Genomic DNA, 20932 nt, shown 5'->3' on the forward strand with positions numbered 1-20932 from the left:
AAAAGACAACGGCGCGTATTGGTTCATGTGTGTGAGTGTCAGGACCGCCAGTGTAGTCTCTGCATTGACACAGGAGGTACACAGTTCGAAGCCCGTTTATAATGTAGACAGCGTGATGTGCTACTCATGTCGGTTTTATTGACGTAACGTGCAACCCACATACATCTTAGGCAACGACGCTGTCCCTTGTCCAAACCGTGCTTTTCCGGATATGTGTTGCTTCTTGAAAACCGAACAACCCTTCCTGCACAACATACTAAGCGTTGTTGATGTGTTTTGGAGACCCTGTGTAACATGCAGTATATTAGATAAGCTGATAGTCTGTTAAGAAATTAGATTGTAATACTGCAGGCGAGTTACGTTAACGTAAAACGTTCTGAAATAATTATTTATCAGTATCACAAAACAGCTGAATTACATGTGGCGAAAATTTCAGGGGTATAAGGGAATGAAAATTTGGCGATGTAAGAACTTTACTTACAACGCACAATGTTGTTGTTGTTCTTGTTGTTGTGGTCTTCAGTCCTGAGACTGGTTTGATGCAGCTCTCCATGCTACTGTATCCTGTGCAAGCTTCTTCATCTCCCAGTACCTACTGCAACCTACATCCTTCTGAATCTGCTTAGTGTATTCATCTCTTGGTCTCCTTCTACGATTTTTGCCCTCCACGCTGCCCTCCAATACTAAATTGGTGATCCCTTGATGCCTCAGAACGTGTCCTACCAACCGATCCCTTCTTCTAGTCAAGTTGTGCCACAAACTCCTCCCCAATCCTCTTCAATACCTCCTCATTATTTATGTGATCTACCCATCTAATCTCCAGCATTCTTCTGTAGCACCACATTTCGAAAGCTTCTATTCTCTTCTTTTCTAAACTGTTTATCGTCCGTTTCACTTCCATACATGGCTACACTCCATACGAATACTTCCAGAAACGACTTCCTGACACTTAAATCTATACTCGATATTAACAAATTTCTCTTCTTCAGAAACGCTTTCCTTGCCATTGCCAGTCTACATTTTATATCCTCTCTACTTCGACCATCATCAGTTATTTTGCTACCCAAATAGCAAAACTCCTTTACTACTTTAAGTGTCTCATTTCCTAATCTAATTCCCTCATCATCACCCGACTTAATTAGACTACATTCCATTATCCTCGTTTTGCTTTTGTTGATGTTCATCTTATATCCTCCCTTCAAGAGAGCATTTGACTGCGTAGACAAAGACTTACTGAAATTTTAGCAGCTCAGGTTATAGAGTCGAGTTATAAATTATACAGGCAAAATTTCGTTTCTATGAACGTGTAAACGTAATTTTCTGAGTGAATGCTAGCAAACTGTAGAGCAGTACCAGGCGGTCCCTTAACAGTACTTCCACGTCATATCAGACAGTGGCAAAACGATAGAGGTTAACTTTCATTAGGCTGCACTCTGTTTTATGTGGCACACAAATATGTAATAGAGCACTCAGAATTAACAAACAACTTTTCAAACAACGTAAGTTCAATAAACAAACAAGATGAACACTTTATAATGTTTTATCACAGCCAACGTTCTGTTATGGCAGCGAAGCAAGAACCATTCATAGTCAAGTAAGCCACAGCCGCTAGAATGACATTTCTCAGGAAAGCTGCTGCTTTTACCCCATAAACTTAATAAAACAATCGCCAAAGATCTTAAGACAATATCTGTAACATATTGCTTCAAGACTATAGACGAAACTGATAGTAATGATGGAGCGTTACAGACTGCCACAACGAATACAAACTTATGTACCTAAATGGAAAAGATGACTCGTTTGGCCATGCAAGAGATAGAAGAAGACCGTAACAGGTCATTAAACCGAATACATGAAAGGTCGCCAATGACGATCGTGATGAACTTCTTTACTAACTAGGGCGTACTTCATAAAAAATTCCGAATAAGTGCGACTAGAACTCGCTTACTGGGGGTTCGGTACAAACTTAATTGTGAATATAGATAGTTCATTCATCCTTGGAATCGAAAATTTCGACTATTTTTGCCTGTTATCGACATCTATACTGGCAAGTTACAGGTTCTGGCAATTCCAAGATATTCGATAATGATAAAAAAATTGTTTTCGTTTGATGTAATTATAAATTAACAGTTTTCTGATTTTTTTCAACTAGGTGTACTGTGAAACTTTGCTTCTTGCCATATTTCATGATTCTTCGTCAACGGATAGTACCCTGCAAGTTTCTATGAGTGATTAAATTCTTCATTTGTTTGTCTATAATGTCCGTAGTTGCTTTACAATTCGTTAAAATTACAAGAAAAGGCACTTTCTTTCTTACTAGACGCGTTTCGCTTTATTGAAGTAAAGCATCATCGCTGATCTGCAATTAAAGATATTTACAATGTTATAGAAAAACAGTTCGCTAACAAATTGTTGATTTTACTTAGGTAGTTTCTGCTTGGTTTTTCGCCTACATAAGGAAATGCCTTCTACTGGCATGTCTTTAGTGTCTTTTTTCGTCAGGAGCTGATAATTGTGGTCTAATTTTTCGCTGCTTTGGAGAACTACACATTTTTTACGTTTGACACTGCACAGTTTCGTACAAAAGTGCTCATTGTTTATTCGTATACTTCTAAGTATGTATTGTGTTTTGTAGTGTTTCCAATATTGCTACTACATTTTTCTTAGATCTAATTATTTTTTTCTTCCTCTGTAGTTCAATGTGTATGTGTGTTGTATTTATGTTACTATGTAAGAGTAATGAAGGAATAGTGATGGAGGTTTAATGTTTTATGGTAAGTAGTGGGGGAGGGAGAAGGAAAGATGGATGGACGTAAGTGCATAGTAGTATAACGGAGAGTGAGTCGGAGAAAAAAGGTGAGGTGCAAAAAGTAAAATGAAATGAGTGCCAGAGGGTGAAGGATGGAAAAGGATTTTTTCGTTTTCACGTGATTTCTTTAATTATTTCATATATGTAGTGACTAGTTTAAATTACGTATTTGTTCATAGAGCATCTGATAATTTTTTGTTAAGGTATTTTCTTGGAAATGGAGGATGTGTCTGTCTTGATTCATTCTTCAAATGTTCATATGTTTTTTCAATACCACCTGATTTGTGGTATTCCTGTTTCAAATGGTGTGCAAATTTTCAATGGCGTCTACCGTATTTCAACGTCTCTCACTCCCCCCTCCCCCCAATTCCAGTTCACTTTTTGCCCCTTCACGTTTTCCTCCAACTCACTCTCAATCACACTGCTATGCACCTATTTCCATTGACCTTTGCTTCTCCCTCCGCCACTATTTACCATAAGAAAATTAAACATCCATCACTATTCCTTGAATACTTTGCACAGTAAAATAATTAAATACAGTAACACACATAATGAACTACAGAGAAAGAAAAAATAATAATTAGATCAAAGTAGAGCCAGTGGCAACGTTGGCGTCACTAGAAAACACAATACACACTTAGAAGTAAACAAATAAACAGTGAACACTGGTATATGAAAGTGTTCTGCGTTAAACGTAAAAAATACATAGTTCTGCAAAGCAGCGAAAAATTAGACCACAGTTATCGGTGCCTAACGAAGAAAGAAACCAAAGACGTGCTAGCAGACAACATTTCCTTATGTAGGCGAAAAACCAAGCAGAAATTACCGTACTGGCAAGTAAAAACCAACAATTTGTTAACGAAATGTTTTTCCATCTAGAAAACAAAATTGTATATATCTTTAATTACAGGCCACTCACGATGCTTTAGTTCAATAAAGTGAGAAGCGTCTGATGAGAAAAAAACGCACTTTTTCCTTTAGTTGTAACACCGAAACAAAAACTCTCAAGAGTTTGACGAGTGAGTTTGCGAGTATCGAAATACGTGACATAAACTGTAGTTCTTTTGGTTGCATTGACCCAGACTATTCAAATTTAACATCGCCAAGGGACACGAATTTGAACTTCATACATCTACGCGTTTCTGAGTAACAGTCAGACATGTGGACAAGAAAGTGATCCTATTAGCGTTTCATTTTTACCGATAGACGTACGGAATCCTGAAAATCACACATTCTTTAAAGGAGTGCGTACATGATAAGGAAATAATATTGTTCTTGCAAAATCACGACCACTTAAAACAGTGTACTGGACCAGGACTAGAACAGTATTCTGCTGTATTAATTTTAGGTGCTATGCTTTTTACAGTCGAAAAAAAGACGTAATTGCTTGTCATAGAGAACAAAAACAAAGTTTTTTCAATTTACGATACGGCGTGCATGATGCAATTTAAAAAAATATTCTCATTATCAAGTGGTTAACGCTTTATTCCATTTCTGTGATGACGAGGATGCGTGCCATTTCTTTTACGAGCAGTGTACTGTTTGGTAAAAGGATTTCCACTTCATGGCGTCTTGGTACAGCGACCAGTATGCAGAATATGGTGCAAACAATAGTCTTGGTTGTAGAACTCATTTAATTGCTTTATTCTTTCGTGACGCACGTTTCGCCTAATACAGGGTTATTACAAATGATTGAAGCGATTTCACAGCTCTACAATAACTTTATTATTTGAGATATTTTCACAATGCCTTGCACACACACACAAAAACTCAAAAACTTTTTTTAGGCATTCACAAATGTTCGATATGTGCCCCTTTAGTGATTCGGCAGACATCAAGCCGATAATCAAGTTCCACCCACACTCGGCGCAGCATGTCCCCATCAATGAGTTCGAAAGCATCGTTGATGCGAGCTCGCAGTTCTGGCACGTTTGTTGGTAGAGGAGGTTTAAACACTGAATCTTTCACATAACCCCACAGAAAGAAATCGCATGGGGTTAAGTCAGGAGAGCGTGGAGGTCATGACATGAATTGCTGATCATGATCTCCACCACGACCGATCCAACGGTTTTCCAATCTCCTGTTTAAGAAATGCCGAACATCATGATGGAAGTGCGGTGGAGCACCATTCTGTTGAAAGATGAAGTCGGCGCTGTCGGTCTCCAGTTGTGGCATGAGCCAATTTTCCAGCATGTCCAGATACACGTGTCCTGTAACGTTTTTTTTGCAGAAGAAAAAGTGGCCGTAAATTTTAAACCGGGAGATTGCACAAAACACGTTAACTTATGGTGAATGGCGAATTTGCTGCACGAATGCGTGAGGATTCTCTACCGCCCAGATTGGCACATTGTGTCTGTTCACCATTAAGAAAAAATGTTGCTTCATCACTGAAAACAAGTTTCGCACTGAACGCATCCTCTTCCATGAGTTGTTGCAACCGCGCCGAAAATTCAAAGCGTTTGACTTTGTCATCGGGTGTCAGGAGCTTGTAGCAATTGTAAACGGTAAGGCTTCTGCTTTAGCCTTTTCCGTAAGATTTTCCAAACCGTCGGCTGTGGTACGTTTAGCTCCCTGCTTGCGTTATTAGTCGACTTCCGCGGGCTACGCGTGAAACTTGCCCGCACGCGTTCAACCATTTCTTCGCTCACTGCAGGCCGACCCGTTGATTTCCCCTTACAGGGGCATCCAGAAGCTTTAAACTGCACATACCATCGCCGAATGGAGTTAGCAGTTGGTGGATCTTTGTTGAACTTCGTCCTAAAGTTGCACTGTTATGACTGATGTGAGTGCATTTCAAGCATGACATACGCTTTCTCGGCTCCTGTCGCCATTTTGTCACACTGCGCTCTCGAGCGCTCTGGCGGCAGAAACCTGAAGTGCGGCTTCAGCCGAACAAAACTTTGAGTTTTTCTACGTATCTGTAATGTGTCGTGACCATATGTCAATGAATGGAGCTACAGTGAATTTATGAAATCGCTTCAATCATTTGTAATAGCCCTGTACAAGGAATCTTCAGGTTGATCAGTATAGCGTTGATAACTGAATAGGGCCATAAAATCGGTTCTGAAACAAAGATTGTTGTTTTCGTCACGTTCTGTTCTGTATTGTTTCCTTGTGAAGAGACCAAGATGGTTAAAATGGCTCTGAGCACTATGGGACTTAACATCTGAGGTCATCAGTCCCTTAAAACTTAGAAGTACTTAAACCTAACTAACTTAAGGACATTACACACATCCATGCCCGAGGCAGGATTCGAAACTGCGACCGTAGCGGTCGCGCGCTTCCAGACTGAAGCGCCTAGAACCACTCGGCTAAGGATTGGCAACTTTTCGATTCCGCGACTGTAGAAATTACGTGGTTTTGAGGCGAAGAACTAGTCGAGCCAAGTTCGGAGCACATTTTCATCCGGAAAGAAAATTCCTAGAAGGCTGTTCGATAAGGAGCGGAAAAGGGGAGAATCTAAGGGCGCAAAATCACGTGAATAAAGTGGGTGCGGAATGACTTCCCAACCAATCTCCTGTATAGTATTTTTTGTCAGTCTAACAGAATGCGGGCGGGCATTACCGTGGTGTAGCATCACTTCACCTAGGCTTCCTGGTCGTTGTTCTTGGACCGCGTCTGCAAGACGTCTCGGTTGTTCACAGTAAACGTCAGCAGTGATGCTTGCACCTCGCGCAAGCAATTCGCAGCAGACCTTCCCCGTTCCAACAGATGCGTAACATTATCTTCTGTGGATGTGACGATGTCTGTGTACAGGAAGTTGCTGCTTTGTTTGGCCTCAACCATCAATTCTTTTCCTTACGTTACCATAAAGACACCATTTCTCGTCACCAGCTATGATAAAGGATAGGAATGGTCAGAGTTGTTCACTAGCCAACTGATGACGAGCAATCAGAGACGTGCAGATGACCACCCTCTTATTGCTGTGATTTTGGCGTAGACCATGCGGTACCAACATGCCCGATTTTTGAACCTTTCCCATTGCATGTAAATGTCGCACAGTTCGTCACATTTACCAGTTGCCGGCCGCGGTGGTCTCGCGGTTCTAGGCGCGCAGTCCGGAACCGCGCGACTGCTACGGTCGCAGGTTCGAATCCTGCCTCGGGCATGGATGTGTGTGATGTCCTTAGGTTAGTTAGGTTTAAGTAGTTCTAAGTTCTAGGGGACTGATGACCACAGCTGTTAAGTCCCATAGTGCTCAGAGCCATTTGAACCATTTGCCGGTTCTCGAGTACCCTGGCGTGGATCATAGTGGATTAATGCGTTAAAAAGGATTTCCATCGAGCTCCAAAGGTCTTCCTGAACGTGGAGGGTCACGATCTGTAAGAAATTGTTTTGAAAATTATGTCAGTAACCATCAAGATGTTGGTGTATATTCTCCTGCTCATTCTTTATTTAGCAATCTAAGGGATTTTAGTTCTGCCTGTCTTCAACATACTTAAAGGGTTTACTGTTAAGTCCATAGTGGCCTGGTGCTGTAATATCTTGATTATCTTCAATGATTAATTCATTCTCTTACATATTTTGGAACGAATGATTCTTCATTTTCGGAATTCCGTGAATTAATTTACCTACTGACCATAAATTACGGTAAAAACTTAGCCATATTTTCTTCATAAAGCTCATAGTTCCTCACTCTGCATATAAAATTTTCGCTTTCCTGAAAACAACAAAGGGTTACAGTTTGTCGCCCCGCCAATCTAGAGCTCTTTAGAGACTGAAAAGGCTTGGTTTTATTGCCCATGTAAGGATTGGAGAAATAAAGTAGGAACAAACAGGCACGAATAAGGATGAGAGGGCAGATAGATCGTGAACGTATTTCATGAAACATTTCGAAATGTGTTTCAAGCGATTTAGGGAAAACACGGAGCATCTATGTTTGGATGACAGGACATGTTTACTACGCGTATTCTGGAAGCAATTAAAATGTCTAAAACACTACAGTGACTCACCTGGTGCAATTAAAAGAATGAAAAAATGTCCCAGAGCGGAAATGAAACACTGACACGCATGGAGCTTGAACTATTACTGGCTCATCAGCAAATCAATCTGCTCATTTACAACAAACTTATTTCATAATCAGATTATTTATGGAACTAAACCTATCAGCCAGATTTAAATATTGCACCTTATAAAAATAATTCACTTTCTCTATAGATTTGAAGAAAGTATACGTGATCGATTTCGAAGTAATTATTCAGGCTCTTCACAGACAATATTCTATCGCTTTAATCTGCGCCGTTAGACACGTTCGCAAACTTCAGTGTCATCCCCTTATTTTCTAGATAAATATCTTCAATATTCTCTTATGATCGTAACTTTTATGGTAGTTTTCAATGCGGAGCGCTGCATAAAAACTTAAATGAGATTCTGGATAGTCTAAAATTAGGGGGGAACGTCCAATCGTTATGCAAAGCTTTTAGTTTTAGTGCAAGATGCCGGAGAATTTCGTATCTCATATACCTACCGTGGCGAGACCACACATCCGCTGTTTGCCGTAGGAAGAGCTGCAGCGAGATACATAAACTGCTAGAAGTTTCCTTTCTTAGTAACTCGAAACAACCTAAAAAATTTTTCTCATCTTAAACATCTGCGCTTTAGGATCCCACAGTTTGGGATCGTTATTGAAATTACCCGGAATTCATTAAGTGAGATACCGTCTCGAAAGTTTGCATTCTTGCTTTAGGGCACCTAGTATACGAAGGCAGTACTGGAGAACAGGAAATTTCCAAAGCAGCGCAAGATACTACCTTTTCCTGGGTCGGTATGTCGCGACTAATGAAAAATTTGTGCTAGGGCGGGACTCCATCCTGGATTTCATGATTTGCAAGCAGTTGCCTTGACCGTTACGTTATCTGAACACTCATCCAGAACCGACGCGTACATTCATTGTCACCGACGTTCACAACTATTAGTTCCGAACAAACATAGTTGGATCTCAAATTGAGAGTAGGGGCAGCACAGGAACGGTTGACTTCGGTGACTTACGAATTTTTAAGTCTTTCCATTTTCATTCGTTTCATCCTCATTACATCCATTTACTTCATGTCAGTAAAAGTAATAAATTTTGTTTACAGTGTTGTATACAAGTCCAATACACAGTGTTAAGATATCAAAGAATAACACCTATGCCGGCGGCGGTGGCCGAGCGGTTCTAGGCGCTTCAGTTCGGAACTGCGCGACTGCTACGGTCGCAGGTTCGAATCCTGCCTCGGGCATGGTTGTGTGTGATGTCCTTAGGTTAGTTAGGTTTAAGTAGTTCTAAGTTCGAGGGGACTGATGACCTCAGATGTTAAGTCCCGTAGTGCTCAGAGCCATTTGAGCCAATAACATCTATGGTATCAGATGAGAATTAAAAGGCAAAAACTGAAGGGGAAGGCAGAGATTAGATTATAGCCAACAAATAACTGAGGAAATTAAGTGTTAGAGCAGACACAAGGCGATTGGCAAGGTACAGTGGAGCATGGTGAACCTGTTAGTCTAGTCTGATGACCACAATAAATAAATAAATAAAAGTGTTGGTCCCCTAGCATAGCTTCACTTTGGCTAAGAAGAATATTGTTTTTCTGTTTGGTAGTTTCTTTGTTTTTCTACATAATCCATCGAATGTTACAGTTCTTCAAGCTTATAGTGAATCTGCTATTTCATGCTTTGACTGGGCAGTTACAAAACCCGACAGCTTGCTAGTGACATGGACAGCACTGCTGAAAAAGTTTATAAATCGTGGAGGTAGCGCCTTCTATAATCATTGCCTTGTTGTGAAAGAGTTGAAGAGAAAAGAAAGGTGGAGGTTAAGGTTTAACCTAATTAGAAGCAGGGCAGACGTTCTGCTTGAGGAATGGAGTTGATCGTGTTCTTCCAGAGGAACTATCCTGGCATGCGCGTCAAGGGATTTAGGATATCATGCAAATCTAAATCTTGTTTGCCAGACGGGGATCTGAACCAGCGTCCTTCCGAATGAGACTCCGGTGTCTTAGCAAAGCATCACCTCAGTGAGGAATTGAAGAGAGATGTAGAAGTAACTCTGATTATAAAGTCGAGGCCAGATAGCTTTATGTACGCGGTGTGTGCCTTCTTTAAGCGACGGCCAGCTGTTTCGGCGGGTAGTGCCCATTAGGTGGCTGCAGCTGTTGGGCGGATCAGCTGTAGTCACCTGAGTCTGTGATGGGCGCCCCGTTGCCTTCACAACACAGTGGACTGTGGGGCCGTGCATCTTGCGGTGCCAGAGCGCTGCGTTGCATTTTGAATGGTGTAGGTGCAGGCAGTGGACTCTGGAAGTCGGAACTACGCGAATAGGTGAAGTTCTCTAGCGTGGCGATGGCATAAACGTGAGTGTTAATGCACTTGCACTTGCATATTGTCATTAGGTCCATCATGCTTTTCTTTCAATATTAGTTCAGGGTGCGTCAGCGTTCATAGTGGGATATTAAAAATACACCATCAGGCAGTAACTGTAATTTATATATTACCCCTTCGTCAATTACTAGTTAAAGGTATGCCATTTACTAATGTGTAAATCATTATTCGTTGCGTGGATCACTTTTTGAGTAGGTCTCCTGTCAAATAATGTCCCCTCTGCACAACACATTCATCTACGCGGCGTTGGAAGCTTTCCATAACTCGGCGCAACGTATTCCCTGGGACATTGCCCACGGCACTTCTGATGCGATACTTTAACTCAGGAATGGTGGCACAACATGTTCAGAACACTTCTTGCTTCAGGTTGCCGCAAAGGAAAAAGTCTACACATGAAAGGTCAGGTAAGCGAGGCGGCCAGGAAATGTCACCAAAACGGGAAATTACTCTACCGGGAAATGTCTGTCGCAAGAAATGCATGCAAATTCTGGCTGTATGCTACGTCGCTCCATCTTTTTAAAACCATAATTGTTCCACATCCACATCGACCATTCCTAATTGGGGAAGAACGAAGTCTTGCAGCATCTTTAGGTAGCGTTCACTAGTGACAGTTACAGCCACACCGCTGTCGTCCTCAAACAAGTAAGGGCCAATAATCCCAAAGGAAGCAACTCCACACCACGAGAAATGTGCAGGGGCTTGATGTGCACCAGTTCATGCGGGTTTGCATCATTCCAATAATGCATATTCTGTTTATTCACTGAACCACACTTGCTAGGTGGTAGCCTTTAAATCGGCCGCGGTCCGTTAGTATACGTCGGACCCGCGTGTCGCCACTATCAGTGATTGCAGACCGAGCGCCGCCACACGGCAGGTCTAGAGAGACTTCCTAGCACTCGCCCCAGTTGTACAACCGACTTTGCTAGCGATGGTTCACTGACAAAATACGTCCTCATTTGCCGAGACGATAGTTAGCATAGCCTTCAGCTAAGTCATTTGCTACGACCTAGCAAGGCGCCATTATCAGTTGCTATTAATATTGTGAATAATGTAACGGCAAGACCGACGTTCACCATTAATGGATTAAAGTTAAGTATTCCACCAGCTACGTCCGTTTTTCAAAATTCTAATTTCCTTGTCCTGTTCCAGACCTCACGCCAGCCTGCGTGAGCTAAAACGCGTGCCTTTCGGCTTCCTCTTGTAACCTGGTGTTGGCTCTCCTGCCAACCCACAACACACATAACTCAAAATGAGCTTCACCTGACATCAGGATGGTGTGCAACATTTGTGGATTTTGGCGAAGGAGATCACGCATGGTTAAGCAGAATGTTTCGCGTGAAACCCAATCGCGAGGCCTAATTTCCGGAACAATCTGCAGCTTATATGGGTGAAAATGGAGATCTTCGTGCAATCTTCTCCTGAATGAGCCATCGGACATATGCACAGTTTGCGCATGACGACGAGCAGATCTTTATGGCCTACGCAATATTGCAGCACGAACATTTTCCACGGCTTCTGGTGTCCGCACAGTTCTTTCACTTCTTCCCGATTTGCCATTGCAAACAGAACTTGTTGTTCGAAATGCACCTACCCACCACACAATGGTCCGTCCACCTGGAACTTTCCCATGACGTCCCAAGTTGAAATGTTGCCGAAACAGACGCTGAGTAACAATAACAGAGTCGTTATGCTTGAAATAGCTTTCAACAGCAAAGGCACGATGCTGTACACTCCACTGCTCCATATCACTGTCACACTCGAAATGGCAGCTCATTAGTACACGAACGCGGCACGAGCTGGCGCGCATACCTGCAGTACGTCACTGTACTACGCAAGTCAAATTACGCTATGAACGCTGCCGCACCCAGTATTAACGCAGGCGTCACCGATTAAAAGTTCAGATGCTCACCTACAGATATTAGTTTTTAAAAAAATGTAATGAACGCTAGACGTACATACTGCCGTGACGTACTTTATTAACTTTTTAGAAAATAAACATTTGTAATGAATGGTAGACATGCAAAGTGTTGTAGTTATCAGTTTATCAAACTTAATGTTAACAGTAACTGAATTCTCCATCGACCAGTGTTAATAAATGGCAACAATATAAAAAAGATAACGTTTTATTGAAGCTCAACGACTATTACTTGGTCATGAAAAGGTTTGTGGCTTTTGGCGCCACCGTCGAAGGACAACTGACAGTTGCAATCACAGATAAAATATCGCATTAAACGTGAGTTATTTGATGAATTTTTATTCCTTTCGTTGCGAGTTGCCATCGCTGATGGTGGAAGTAAGAACAAAGCCTACATTAGCCAGAAAGAGAGACAGTTTGCAGGATACAAGCTTTCTTCAAGCATAAAGCACGTGTATGAGCGTACTGCAGCTGTCTCTTGGAACCGGCAACAATGTTAACACCATCTCTGCGTCGACGTTCGCGAACCAGCATCATTCGAGAATCGGCCTGTGACAAGCTATTTTATAAGATGCATCTTAACCATCAGCTGCTTATTTGTCCCGTTAGCCACCTGCCGGTTTCGGTTATTAACCATCATCCATAATGTAGAGTATAACAGATTAGTTAAAAGCATCCCATATTCCTTTGAAGCTGAACAATATCGAAACTATCTAGTGAAATTTCAATATTGCTTAGCTTCAAAGGAATATCGGACGCTGAACGATATCGAAACTATCTAGTGAAATTTCAATACTGCTCAGCTTCAAAGGAATATTGGATGCTTTTAACTAATCTGTTGTACCCTAAATCCTGGACGATGGTTAATAACCGAAACCAGTAGATAAATAATGGGACAAATAAACAGCTGATGGTTAAAATGCATTCTATAAAATACTTTACGGCAGTTGAACATCACCTTATGGAAACATTAGATATAACAAGATAGATGTTATCTTCAAACATTAATGTAGTCATTGACTGTAAGAGAGCACCTGACAGCGTGGACAGAAAAAGACTGAAAATTTAGCACATTAAGCACCTAATCGAATTCTATAATTCATTTATAAATTATAAAGAGAACATGTGATGTCAGTAAAATTAGGAACAGAATTTTTGGAATAAAATGCGGGGAGGTTCCACATCATTACTTCTACGCTGCATTATGCCAGGGGAATTATAGGCAATAAAAACTAACTTTTAAGTTCTTAGGATGCACATTATTTTATATAGGAACACCGTAAACATACAGTACAAAACCCGGAATTATTCATCAAATTTACAAGTAACCGAAGTCTAAAACCCAATAAGAGAAAAGCTTATAAACTATTAGTGTGTTTTTAAGCAACAGATATCAAGGATTCACATACGGCAAGAATGAGAAATATATGAATGGTATCTTGTACATAAATTATATCATCGTAATGTTACAATGCTTCATTATACTATTCGATCATCGATATAAAATTTCGCTCCTAAAAAGTACATCCGGTTTGTCAACGATGTTTTTCAATATCTCAGCTTCCTCTAAGTGTTGCTGAGGAACAAATTTTAAGAAGCAGTGATAATCGCTAGGTGACAGGTCTCTATTGGAAGATGGATAATCAAAATGTTGAGATCTCAGCTTATGAATGTATCTATTTTGCTAGCAGCAGTCACTGGACGACTGTTACCTGCCCAGAACGTTGTCTTACGGTCTTACAGTATGGAAGGAAGAATAGTCAAGATCACCTACAGGACGTTTTTATGTATCACTAGCGAAACTGGCAATGTTTATCAATTGCGAAATACATATGGGAATTGGATATATGTTCTTTCCCCCTCCCTATCTGCCCGTCTCCTTTCGTCTCCCTGTCTGCCTCCTCCCAGTTATTTCTCTACACCCCCTCTCTCTGTCAATCTTTTCCTTACTCCTTGCTACATCCATTTCCTGCCCCCTCAGAGTCCTTCTACTCCCAGCTCTCTGTGACCTTGAGCCTGGTTTATTTTTGTTACGAACAAAATCTTGATGGGAATCGAAGTCGCTTAAAAGTAATGGGTATATCAGATGGGAACATTGTTACACGGGATAGGAAGGACCTTTTCTGCTGATGGATCTGTGAGGCTTGTAGCTTCAAGGAGAGTATTTCGCTTAGTTTTAATCTGCAAACGGATAGGAGTCCATAGTTTCGGACGATTCAGATTCCATGGTAGTATTCTAATGGTGAGCCGATAAGCCATATATACAGCTTACCTGTTTTCTGTTAAAAGTGTGTGCGAGGAATAAAAAAAAAGCACACAGCTTTGTAAACAATTTTTGTTTAAAAGTAAGTATGCGGAGAAAGAATATATATGGAATAAACAATACGTCCACTGGTTTAAATATCCTGTCATCGCAGTTAAAAATGACTGAGAAAGAATACGAAACCACACTTTTTTATACCTTAGCACAGAACAGTATTTTCTTTCTCGCTGTCAGTTGTAATAGAAAAACTGTACACTGCTGTTTAAAAATATATAAAGCTTATATCCATATCGGGTCTGTGTATTGGAACATGATGTAAAAATACTCTGAAGCGCCAAAGAAACCGTTTTAGACACGTGTATGCAGATACAGAGACACGTAAACAGGCAGAATACGGCGCTGCGGTCGGCAACGCCTGTATAAGACAAGTCTCTGACGCAGTTGTTATATCCGTTGCTGCTGCTACAATGACAGGTTATCAAGATTTAAGTGATTGGTGTTATAGTCAGCGCACGAGCGATGGAACACAGCATCTCCGAGGTAGAGATGGAGTGGCAATTTTCTCGTACGACCAGTTCAAGAGTGACCGTCAATCTCCAACATGATACTGCAAGTCCTTTCGCAAACTGCTGCAAATTTCAATGCTGGGCCATCAACAAGTGTCAGCGTGCGAAACATTAAACGAAACATCATCGATATGGGCTTCCGAAGCCGAAGGCCCACTCGTGTACTCTTGATAACTGCACGACACAAAGCTTTACGCCTCACCTGGACCCGTCAGCACCGACATTGGACTGTTGATGACTGGAAACATGTTACCTGGTCTGACGAGTCCCATTTCAAGTTGTATCGAGCAGATTAACGTGTACGGGTATGGGGGCAACCTCATGAATCCATGGACCCTGCATGTCAGCAGCTGGTGCGGCTCTATAATGGTGACTGGCGTGTGCAGTTAGAGCGATATGGGACCCTGATACGTCTAGATACGACTCTGACAGGTGACACGTTCGTAAGCATCCTGTATGATCACCTGCATCCATTCATGTCCATTGTTCATTAAGACGGATTTTGGCAATTCCAGCAGGACAATGCGACACCCCATACGTCCTAAAATGGCTCTAAGCACTATGGGACTTAACATCTGAGGTCATCAGTCCCCTAGACTTAGAACAACTTAAACCTAACTAACCTAAGGGCGTCACACACATCCATGCCCGAGGCAGGGTTCGAAGCTGCGACCGTAGCAGCAGCGCAGTTCCGGATTGAAGCACCTAGAACCGCTCAGCCACAGCGACCGGCCATACGTCCAGAATTGCTACAGAGTGGCTCCAGGGACAGTCTTCAGAGTTTAAACACTTCCTCTGGCCGCCAAGCTGCCCCAGACTTGAAGATTACTAAGCATATCTGGGATGCCTGGCAACGTGCTTCAGAAGAGCTCTCCACCGTACTCTTACGGGTTTATGAACAGTTCCGCAGGATTCATGGTGTCAGTTCTCTCCGGCACTACTTCAGACATTATTCGAGTCAATGCCACGTCGGATTGTGGCAGTTCTGCCTTTTCGCGGGGGCCCTACACTATATTAGGCAGATTTATCAGTTTCCTTGGCTCTTCAGCGTAAAATTCGATAGAATTTCCTATTACTCATCTTGCTTACCGCTCAAACGTCAACAATATTGCTTGTAATACTTTAATATTATGTAATATTGTCTATTTTAACCGTGTATTGTGTTTCATATTGCCCACTGAATAAAAATGTTGTGTACAATCTAAAATATGTTTGTCGCACAACATAAATGAAGAGTGCTCAGTTTATCAGTTTCTCAGCTAATGTCAGGATCTAAAAATCATTAGCATTGTAACCATTCAACCTGTAATATTGTGTAGTTCAATTGTTTATTGTGCGTAATATAGCCCATTGTGTAAAGTGTGGTTTCAAAGCTCCGAAACAATTTCGATGCGCAATACTCTACGCAAATGATTGTATCTTTGATATAATGTTTGGCTACCTAAGAAGTAATGTCCGTATCAAACGCCAGTTAGCTCTTTCCTTAAGATGGCCCAATAAGCCGAAAACTAGTTTGAAGTAAACAAAAATCGGTTGAACGAAAACAGTGTACCTGCTATTCAACATTAAATTATGTAAGATGGCTTGGTTCAAATGGCTCTGAGCACTATGGGACTTAACTTCTGAGGTCATCAGTCCCCTAGAACTTAGAACTACTTAAACCTAACTAACCTAAGGACACCACACACATCCATGCCCGAGGCAGGATTCGAACCTGCGACCGCAGAGGTCTCGCGGTTCCAGATTGTAGCGCCTAGAACCGCACGGCCACTCCGGCCGGCCAATATGTAAGACAAGTAGTGATTGGCTGTGATTCTGATCATTATTACAAGTGTAGCTACAGGAGTAACAACCGCTAATCTTAACTATGACTGCTGTGGCGAAACAGATTATGGACTATCAGTAGAAGGAGATACACCGAGTGTGCTGTGAGAGATACGACTACTGTATGTTTCACCTGTATCTCATCAATGTACGTAATTGCAGCAGTAGTTCGACTGTAACAATTATAATAATCACCAGGTTTACTGCTAAAGAAGTCGTCTGAAAGCCTTGATACAACTGCAACGTTTCAACTGCTACCGGAAACGATTAACGCACATAATCCGATGGGCCACATCATTTTGTTTCGGCTGCTCCAGTAGCACTGCGGCGCGGGAATATCAGTGTGAATCATGTCCGTAAATGTTTATGAGGCAAACAAACAAAGAATTAATTGGACAATGGAGAACAGCATTCGATGGCGAAATCCGTCGCTTTATTGCAGCAGATATAGATTTCAACTACTACATAGTCATCTTCAGTGCTAAAAATTATAGGAGAACCAGAAACACATATCAGATAGTTAACAACGAGTGGTAATTGCAGACATAAGCATCCTACGGTTACCCATCATATAACAGTTGATATTAGTCCAAAGCGTGCGGGCCGTGGTGGCCGAGCGGTTCAAGGCGCATCAGTCGGGAACCGTGCGACTGCTACGGTAGCAGGTTCGAATCCTGCCTCGGGCATGGATGCGTGTGATGTCCTTAGGTTAGTTAGGTTTAAGTAGTTCTAAGTTCTAGGGGACTGATGACGCCGGCCGCGGTGGCCGTGCGGTTCTAGGCGCTGCAGTCCGGAACCGCGGGACTGCTACGGTCGCAGGTTCGAATCCTGCCTCGGGCATGGATGTGTGTGATGTCTTTAGGTTAGTTAGGTTTAGGTAGTTCTAAGTTCTAGGGGACTGATTACCTAAGATGTTAAGTCCCATAGTGCTCAGAGCCATTGAACCATTTTTTTGAACTGATGACCTCAGATGTTAAGTCCCATAGTGCTTGGAGCCATATGAATTTGAAGTCCAAAGCGTTACCTAGTCAGCAATATTGGTTGACGTAGAAGATACAAGAGTCTAACATGAACTAAAGCACATGAACAGGAGAAAAATATGACATCAGAGATGTGTGGTGCCCTCTACTGAACCATCGGTGAATCCATACATATTATAAAAATGGATGTCCGTATGTGAGTGAGAGTATATGTTCCACATCTCCTTCTAAACCACTGCACCGATTTCAAGTAAACTTGGTTCATACATCCCTTCCCGTCAGGTAACAGTCGCCGTGGATTAGGGATCACCTACTTATCATAGTTCAGGAGATATGATGTCGTAAACAATGAGATGGGCGAAAAACTGCCGCATCATGCGTGTAAGTTTTAGTTCTTTATATTTTACTACCAATACACTCCTAAAGTCGACTCAACTCAAGGAAATCCTGACACCTGGCACTGCTTTCGACAGCTTTCAACTGCAAACTGCAAACGGCTCTAGGCAATAGCTATAAGCTATGGAGAAGCATTAATGTAGAGACGTTTACAAAATCGCGCTTTACACACGCGAAGCAGCTGAGCCCATCTGCCTAGACTTATAACTAGAAATACTACTCACAACAAGTTCCGAGTTAAATAAACATAACAGGGAATTTGTATTTTGCGTACTTCGTTTCACACTTCGGATACAGTACTTACATATTTGCATATTAAGCATATTTCTTTGTACGACTGTTTCATAATTTCAAAGGTGTTTCCACTAATACATGGAAATTAAACTTGTTCGATATTGCACTATAAATACAGTTCGTTTTTGATTCAGGCACTGTCGTGTTTGTCAGCTAGTAGTTAAATAATAGTGGCGTTATGTAACTTTTTAAAAAATTTAAAAATTACTAAACACAAAACCAATATATCCTCTAAAGTCAGATTCATCGGTGAACTATCGCAATCTTTTGAGATCAGAACAGGGGTCCGACAAGGGGATGGTCTCTCACTCCTGCTGTTTAACTGTGTACTCGAAAAAGTTGAGAGGAAATGGAGTGCAAGAACGAGAGGCGGAAGAAGACTTTGAACAAAAAACAAAGGAATCACGTTAAGTGTTTGGTATTTGCTGACGATATGGCGCTGCTCGAGGAAACGTGGGAGGAAGCTAAAGAACAAATCGCCGAGTTACAAGAGCAGGCATGGAAGATAGGGCTTAAGATTTCTTACGAAAAAACGAATTATTACAAATATACTAGATACTCCTAAGAGAATTAAAGTAGTGCGACGGATTTTTACGTGCGTGCGTGCGATGCACCAATTGCGACGGATTATACGTTGTTACTGCAATGCAATTTCTTTTATTATTTTTGTTCACCTACCTCTTTACAGCGGTAGATCTTCGCACGTAAACTCCTGACTGCAGCTACTTACGAGATCACAGAAAAGCAGTGTTGAGGAAACTGTAACCTCATAGCTACACGCTGGAGGCCGCTATAAGTAAAATTTGCTGAAAATTGTCTATGTACTTTAAAGAAATGATTCGGTAAGGGGATGTCACTCGTACTTTAAACATCAAGTTCAAATTTAAACCTTCAATAGATCTTTATCGCCGTTAAGCAAGATCATCAGCCCACATTTACGAAAATTACTAAAGTTTCTGCTCACAGTTATCACCATACCTAAAACAGCCAGAACTTTTACCATCCCAAATTCCGAAACCAATTACTTGTACCACAGTCAATGGTCGGCCAATTACTTCTGCACACGATATTCAGTGGTTGTCTGTAGTAAAAGTTTATGCTCGCCATAAAATACTCAGTAAGAATACACTCAGTACCGCCACGCTATGTAATTCAAAGTTTACTCGCGATTTTCGACGGAACGAATTATCACAACACTCTAAAGTTTTCATAAACAGTTTCTGGTCACTACCAGATACCATTAACACTGGACCATAACGCGAAAGTCATCCCAAGACTTCATCTTACACATAATCTACATCTACATCTACATCTACATCCACACTCCGCAAGCCACCTGACGGTGTGTGGCGGAGGGTACCTTGAGTACCTCTATCGGTTGTCCCTTGTATTCCAGTCTCGTACTGTTCGTGGAAAGAAGGATTGTCGGTATGCCTCTGTGTGGGCTCTAATCTCTCTGATTTTATCCTCATTGTCTCTTCGCGAGATATACGTATGAGGGAGCAATACACTGCTTCACTCTTCGGTGAAGGTATGTTCACGAAACTTCAACAAAAGCCCGTATCGAGCTACTGAGCGTCTCTCCTGCAGAGTCTTCCACTGAAGTTTATCTATCATCTCCGTAACGCTTTCGCGATTACTAAATGATCCTGTAACGAAGCGCGCTGCTCTCCGTTGGATCTTCTCTATCTCTTCTATCAACCCTATCTGATACGGATCCCAGACTGCTGAGCAGTATTCAAGCAGCGGGCGAACAAGCGTAGTGTAACCTACTTACTTTGTTATCGGATTGCATTTCCTTAGGATTCTTCCAATGAATCTCAGTCTGGCACCCGCTTTACCGACGATCAACTTTATATGCTCATTCCATTTTAAATCACTTCTAATGCGTACTCCCAGATAATTTATGGAATTAACTGCTTCCAGTTGCTGACCTGCTATATTGTAGCTAAATGATAAGGGATCTTTCTTTCTATGTATTCGCAGCACATTATACTTGTCTTCATTAAATTTCAATCGCCATTCCCTGCACCATGCGTCAATTCGCTGCAGATCCTCCTGCATTTCAGTACAATTTTACATTGTTGCAACCTCTCGATATACCACAGCATCATCCGCAAAAAGCCTCAGTGAACTTCCGATGTCATCCACAAGGTCATTTACGTATATTGTGAATAGCAACGGTTCTACAACACTCCCCTGCGGCACACCTGAAATCACTCTTACTTTGGAAGACTTTTCTCCATTGAGAATGACATGCTGCGTTCTGTTATCTAGGAACTCTTCAATCCAATCACACAATTGGTCTGATAGTCCATATGCTCTTACTTTTTTCATTAAACGACTGTGGGGAACTGTATCAAACGCCTTGCGGAAGTCAAGAAACACGGCATCTACCTGGGAACCCGTGTCTATGGCCCTCTGAGTCTCATGGACGAATAGCGCGAGCTGGGTTTCACACGACCGTCTTTCTCGAAACCCATGCTGATTCCTACAGAGTAGATTTCTAGTCTCCAGAAAAGTCATTAT

The sequence above is a fragment of the Schistocerca americana genome, chromosome 5, assembly GCF_021461395.2.
Source record: "Schistocerca americana isolate TAMUIC-IGC-003095 chromosome 5, iqSchAmer2.1, whole genome shotgun sequence".
Taxonomy (NCBI): Eukaryota; Metazoa; Arthropoda; class Insecta; order Orthoptera; family Acrididae; genus Schistocerca; species Schistocerca americana.